Consider the following 7,676-nt stretch of genomic DNA (forward strand, 5'->3'; position numbering starts at 1 on the left):
TCATCTGTGGGGGTCTCAGTATGGATAGGGCCTAACTTGTTTTGTGGGAAATCTCTTTGGTAATGTGGGTATGTCATAAAAATCTAAGATGGAATAACCTCTTAAAAAAAATCAAATGGTTCCCATTGCAGACAGGAGGCTCCAGCCTCTTGATATATCTACCCATGCTGTGCTTAGCTTGAGTGGTCACTGGTTGTAACGAGTGTGTATTCCTGCCCGACTCAGGCTCTTGGCATGGAGCTGGCGTTAAAGGTTTGCTGATAAATGTCCCCCTTTATCTATTTAAAAGTTTAGATAAATACTGTTTTCATCTATCTAGTGACTTTTTCATTTTCTTTTTCAACTCCTTGCACAACTACGAACCAATGTTTTTCTGTGGCATCAAAATGCTGTTTTTTGACATCAAGGTCATTGTTTGTGACATCCTAGTTGTTAATTATGATTTGCACAAATTTGGGGAAATCAAAAAATATATTATGCTATGCAACCACACATCCTAGAGAACTTAACCATAACAAGTTAAAAGAAGAGGGGTCAAATAATATATCAATCTTTATTAGAAAGAAGAATCTGGTTAAAAACATTTAAAAGCACACCCTAGTGTGCATAAGGTCCAACAGCTTGGCTCTGCAAATAAATAAATCCATGAAAATGACCTGACAACAATAATCCAAAGTAGGAAAGATAGAGGCATCCCTTTGTGCGCTCACGCTTGCAGTCCAGAGACCAGGAATTATAAATAGTACTAGATTCAGTGTTGATTACTACAGGATGGCTGTTAGACATGCAGTATCTCCCAGCCATTTCATATGCAAAAACGACTGGTTTCTTTGTGTAATCCCTCCAGCAGCGGTGGTCGTATCTAGTGACAACAATCTCATTTCTAAGGGACAATGTCAACATTTATGGGAAATTATCTTCACACATTTATTAAATAACATCCAATTAAAGAAAAGTATCTATTTGGCAGGTGAGTTAACTCCTTAATGACGCAGCCGGTTTTTAAGTTAATGCTCAGACCTTTTTCTTAAAATTTGACCAGTTTCTCTTCCTGTGGTAATAACTTTTCAACACTTTAAGATATCCTTGTGATTTTGAGATAGTTTTCTCGTGAGATATTGTAGTTTATGTTAGTATTATCATTTCAGTGATCCGTTTCTTTTTTGGGGGGTAAAAATTCAATAATTTAGGAAAAATTTGAAAAAAAAAGACAATTTTCAAATTTCAAATGTTATACTTTTTAGACAAAAAGTCATAACACAAATTTTTTTTGTAGAAACCTTTTGCCATTGGTCTTATTTTTATTTCCATAATTTGTTTTACATTTCCATTTTTTTTACGGATCTGAGAAGGTTTCAAGTTTTAGTAGCAACTTCTCAGATTTTCAAGAAATTTGAAAAATGATAAATTTTTAGTGACCAATTCAGTTTGGAAGTGCTCTATAAAGGCTTATGTACTATATACCCCCACAAGTAACACCATTTTATGAACCTAACATCTCAAACTATTCAAATCAGCATTTGAGAAGTCTATTAACCCTTTAAATCTTTCTCTGGAAGCAAACAAAAATGGATTGAAAATTTTGATATTTCAATTTTTGAATAAGATTATTTTCATTTAGCCCTAAAATGGACAAATTCAGAAGGAATTTGAGGTAAATATACATCCCAAAATTGTTGCCCTGCTTCTTCCGAGTACGGTAATACCAGACATGTGGATGTCAGCTGCTGTTTCACTGCACAGTGATGTCCAGAACAGAGTTTGTACCATTGGGTTTTTGGAAGGCCAATTTGACTGCAAATGTTTTGTGGTGCCACAGTGTACTTGAAGAGCCCCTGAAGTAACAGTATAATAGAAAACTCCTAAAGATGTCCCATTTAGGAAACTAGACCCCTCAAAGAATTTATCTGGGGTTGGGGGGGGGGTGAGCATTTTAACCCCCAACATGCTGGCCAAAATCTAATGCAAAGTAAATGGTGCATAGTAAAAGATGCATTTTTATCTCAAAAATGTAATTTTACTGCCTAATATATTGTATCCCACCCATGCCATTTTAGACAAACACCCCAAAAATCATTCTGCAGGTTGTCCCGAGTACGGCAATACCACATATGTGGCAATAATTGACAGGCTGGGCACAAAGCAGGGCTGAGAAGTGAAGGAGCGAAATTTTGCTTTTGCAGCTCCGATTTTACACGTTTGGATTTAGAGTGCCATGTCATGTTCGCGGGGCCCGTGAGTTACCAGTGCAATAGAAACCCCCGAGAAATTATACCATTTTGGAAACTACACCCCTCAAAGACTTATCTGGGGTTGGAGGTGAGCATTTTAACCCCCAACATGCTGGCCAAAATCTAATGCAAAATAAATGGTGCAGAGTAAAAAATGCATTTTTATCTCAAAAATTTAATTTTACTGCCTTATATATTGTATCCCACCCATGCCACTTTAGACAAACACCCCAAAAATCATTCTTTGGGTTGTTCCGAGTACGGCAATACCACACATGTGCCAAAAATTGACAGGCTGGGCACACGGCAGGGCTGAGAAGGGAAGGAGCAAAATTTTGCTTTTGCAGCTCCGCTTTCACACGTTTGGATTTAGAGGGTCATGTCATGTTGGCAGGGCCCATGAGGTACCAGTGCAATAGAAACCCCCAAGAAAGTATACCATTTTAGAAACTACACCCCTCAAAGAATTTATCTTGGGGTGTGGTGAGCATTTTAACCTCCAAAATGATGGTCAAAATTTAATGCAAAGTAAATGGTGCATATTAAAAATTGTGTTTTTATCTCAAAAATGTCATTTTAGCACCTAATATACTGTGTCCAACTCATGTCACTTCAGACAAACACCACAAAAATAATTCTTTGGGTTGTTCCGAGTACGGCAATACCACACATGTGCCAAAAATTGACAGGCTGGACACACGGCAGGGCTGAGAAGGGAAGGAGCGAAATTTTGCTTTTGGAGCACCCTTGTCACTAGACTGGTGTTGGGGTGTACCAGTACAATAGAAACCCCCAAGTAGTGACCCTATTTTAGGAAGGGGCACCCTTCAAAGAATTTATCTAGGGTTCTATGAACATTTCAACCCCTGAGATGCTGGGTCAAATGTAATACAAAATGATGGGGGCAGAGTAAAAATTGCATTGTTTTCTCAAATGTGCAAAAGTATGAAGAAATGTATTCAGCCCAACTCATCCCACTGTGGATAAACACCCCAAAAATCATTCAGTGGGTTACTTCGGGTATGGAAATGCCCCATGCGTAGCAATAGTCTACAGGCTGGGGACACGGCAGGCCGGAGAAGGGACAAGCAAAATCTAGCTTTTGGAGCACCCGTTTCACTAGACTGGTGTTGGGGTGCCCCTGAGGTACCAGTACAATAGAAACCCCTACTCCCCCACGCCATTACTACTCCTCCATAGAACGCCTACTCCTCCACGCTACGCCTGCTCCTCCACAGAACGCCTACTTCTCCACGCAACGCCTGCTCCACCACAGAACGCCTGCTCCACCACACTACTATTACTCCTCCACAGAACGCCTGCTCCCCCACGCTACGTCTGCTCCCCCACGCTACGCCTGCTCCTCCACAGAACGCCTACTCCTCCACAGAACGCCTACCCCTCCACGCTACGCCTGCTCCACCACAGAACGCCTGCTCCACCACACTACTATTACTCCTCCACAGAACGCCTGCTCCCCCACGCTACGCCTGCTCCCCCACGCTATGCCTGCTCCTCCACAGAACGCCTACTCCTCCACAGAACGCCTACCCCTCCACGCTACGCCTGCTCCACCACAGAACGCCTACTCCACCACGCTACTCCTGCTCCTCCATGCTACTATTACTTCCCCCATGCTACTCCTGCTCCTCCACAGAACACCTACTCCTCCACGCTACGGGAAATAAATTTGATGGTCCAGCCAACATCGGTGATCTTTCAGACTTTTATTTTGTCAAATTGTAATAATCCACAGTGTTAATCCATTTTTCCTACGCGTTTCGAGCGAACTAGTCGCTCTTAGTCATGTGACTGCATTTTGCCTGTGCAAACAAGGCGGGTTCCGTGCCGACTTCAACATCTTTTTTCGACATCTTTTTTCTTTCCTGATCCTCCACGCTACGCCTGCTCCACCACAGAACGCCTGCTCCTCCACGCTACTATTACTCCTCCACAGAACACCTACTCCTCCACGCTGCGCCTGCTCCTCCACGCTATGCCTGCTCCTCCATGCTACGCCTGCTCCTCCACGCCATACAAGTAGCGCTCCCATCCGATATATCGGACGCTGAGCGTTATGTCACTGCGCTCAGCGTCCGATATATCGGATGCAGAGCGTGAAGGGGTTAATTTTTTGTGTTTGAGTGGTGTTTTTACTTTATGTCCCTCATGAGGTCATAAAAGACCCCTGGGGGACATTTTCACTTTTTTTTTTTTTTTTTTTTACATTTTACTTTTTTTTTTTTCTATTACAAGTTTTCCCCTGTAACTGAGGCATCTATAATAGCCCCAGTTACAGGGTAAACGATTACCTGTCACTGGGGACAGGTGATCAGAGCTGTACTGGGTCTTATTAGACCCAGCAGCTCTGATTAACCCCTTTAGACCCGGCGGTCACGTGACCGCCGAGTCTATGGAGCCGGCAGCAGCGCCGCTCAAATCCTCTATGCATCGCGCTCATTCAGCGCGATGCAGGGAGGATCGGAGAAGGGAGAAGCGGTAACGAACCGCATCTCCCTTCTCCCTAGGGTCTCCGGGTGCCTCTGACACCCGGAGACCGGGTCCTGCTCCCGCGATTAGCGCGGGAGCAGCAGAAACTGTGGCGACGTCTAAAGACGTCGCTGCAGACTCCGGACCTGCGCCCGCTGACGTCTAAAGTCAGCGGGCGGTCGGAGAGGAGTTAAAGGACACCTGTCATCAGGTCTCTGTCACTATTTCTGTCAACAATACCTGTTGGAGCAGGGCAAAAGGATCCTTCCCAGCCTTTATCTAGTCAATTCATACACTAATCATTCTAAAATCATGTTTTCTTTATTATGTAAATGACCCTGGTAGTGATACAATCGGGTTAAAAGTGGAGTGGTGTGGGGTGATTCACTGGCCTGTGGCTTCCTATTATATAATTAATAAGGACCCCGCTCTTCTTAGTGAGTGGAGCCTAATGAGCCAGCTCACTAAGAAGAGCCTTAATACCCATCACTAGAGCCTGGGCACATTGAGAGAGAAACCGATGTCACCCCTGTTACCGGCAAAAATGTATTTAATTGAACCTTGTGTCTGGGGAATCCCTAGGAGATGTGGAGACCCATATATGGACAGATGGTGATCTGATCTTGATGACATGGTCCCTGCTCTCCGCTAATCCGACACATCTCTCAAAAGGATTCCCTGCCTGAAGTCTGTGGAAGCCATTCAGTATCACAGGTTCTGGCTTTGACAACCCCAGCCACTGCGGGACCTGGAGGTAATATCCGGGACAATCTCTCAGCTGCCAGGGACACGGGGCAGAGGTAAAAAAAAACTGTAAATTTACTGTTTTTATGAGATATCATAAGCTTATCTCTAGTATTGTTTACCCATTAAAGTTTAGATGCACTATGCACCTATATACTTTGAATCATACTCCTTGGTATTACCTTGGCCAGGTAGTAATATAGTCTTTTTGGAGTTCTATTCTTGACATTTTAATTATATTTGTTATGTATTTTAATGATATTCTTTATAATAAAGTATTGATTTGTTGGACCTGAATACTCTTTGTGTTTTTTGGTTTTGTAATACTGTGTTAGCCTACCCTTCCTCTTAGTATTATAGACCCCAAGCTACAGCTGACAGGTGAGAGTATCCCAACACGTGATTCGCTAATTCACCTTGGCTTCTTCTTGGAAGAGTCTCCTGTACCATATGGATGCCCATGCTCTGTCTAAATCCCAGCTGGCTTTGCAGTGGTCCTGGTAGCCAAGAGGGGTGCATGGTTACAATAGGCAGAGTTGTATAAAGACAATATGGGACACCTACGATTTTAACATCTATGTTTTCAAATACAGAAACACAGCTGAGCTGAATTTATATAAGGCCAGAAAAACAATAAAAACTTATACTCACCTCCTTCGGCGCCGGGTGTAACTGCTGGCCTCTGTTTGTATGGATGCAGAGGTAGCACTAACATTTTTCCAGAAGGGTAATAATACTCCTCTCACCATTTTTGAGGAGTATTTTCAGTTGAGGAGGAATATGAAATTTCCAGTAATTCAAATGTATGAGGGCTCTTTCACATTGGTGTTGTTTTTCATGTCCGTGGTTCAGTGATTTCCACGGATGCTTCACAAATCCATTGATTCTTATGGGTGTTTTCACATTGTTTTGTATTTTCACAGATTTTCAAGATTATGAAACATGTCCTATTTTTTTCAGTGATGCGGATCATGGATGGCAATAGAAGTCTATGGGTCCGCTAAAAACACATGAAACATCCGTTTTTTTTCACTGATGAAAACTTAAAAAGCAGGTGTGATGTTTGTAAAGCAATGTTAAACCTTCACTTCTTCACTTTTTTTGCAGACACAGAGACAAAACAGATGCATCACAGAGAAAAAAAACTGAAGAAAGACAAAGGCACAACAGATGCGCAACTAACGCCAATGTGAAAGAGCCCTAATTCTGAGTTATATATAGTGTTAATAGACGTCTATTCACACAATAAGTAGCCACTTGAGACAATTACAGGCAGTCCTCGGGTTACATACAAGATAGGGTCTGTAGGTTTGTTCTTAAGTTGAATTTGTATGTAAGTCGGAACTATATATTTTATCATTGTAATCCCAGCCAGAACATTTTTGGTCTCTATGACAATTGGATTTTAAAAATGTTGGCTTGTCATAAGAACCAGGATTATCAATAAAGCTTCATTACAGACACATTTGATAACTGTTACAGCTGTTTATTGTAGCCTAGGAATAAAGTACAATAAATTACCAATATCCATATGTCCGTTTGTAACTAGGGGTCGTATGTAAGTCGAGTGTTCTTAAGTAGGGGACTGCCTGTATAGTAATATTACATCATGTATTAAACAAGAGGGGGCCGGGGCTGACACTGGCCCCCAGATCCCCCACAGAGTGGGCTGCGGCTGCTGCTGGCCCCAGATCCCCTACAGAGCAGCCCAGGAATGAAGCTGACCCCAGATCCCCCACAGGGCACTTCGCTAAATTTAGTTCATTATTTTTTTTTTTCAATTTTTAATTACAACATTTTTACACTCCTAAATGGCTCTTCGATACTCTTCATTCCTTATTAACGCCAAAGGTTAGGCCACCTGTTACAATCCTTGGAGCTGAAAATCTGGCCACTTTAATGATGAATTTGACTATATTCACCAGCAAATAATATTCCAGTCCACTAATTCCATGAATCCCCTTCGCTACTTCACCATTTTCGCTTTCTTTCTTTGAACCGGTCACAGAGGAAGAAGTGTCCAGGATCCTCTCCTCTGCTTGCCCCACAACCTGCACTAGTGACCCCGTCCTCTCACATCTCTTACAGTCTTTCTCCCCAGTGGTCACTACTCACCTTACTTCAACCTCTCTCTTCTGGTGTCTATCCCTCTTCCTACAAGCATGCTGTTGTCACCCCATTACTAAAGAAACCTTCCCCGCACCCATTCAG

The sequence above is a fragment of the Engystomops pustulosus genome, chromosome 5 (assembly GCF_040894005.1).
Source record: "Engystomops pustulosus chromosome 5, aEngPut4.maternal, whole genome shotgun sequence".
NCBI lineage: Eukaryota > Metazoa > Chordata > Amphibia > Anura > Leptodactylidae > Engystomops > Engystomops pustulosus.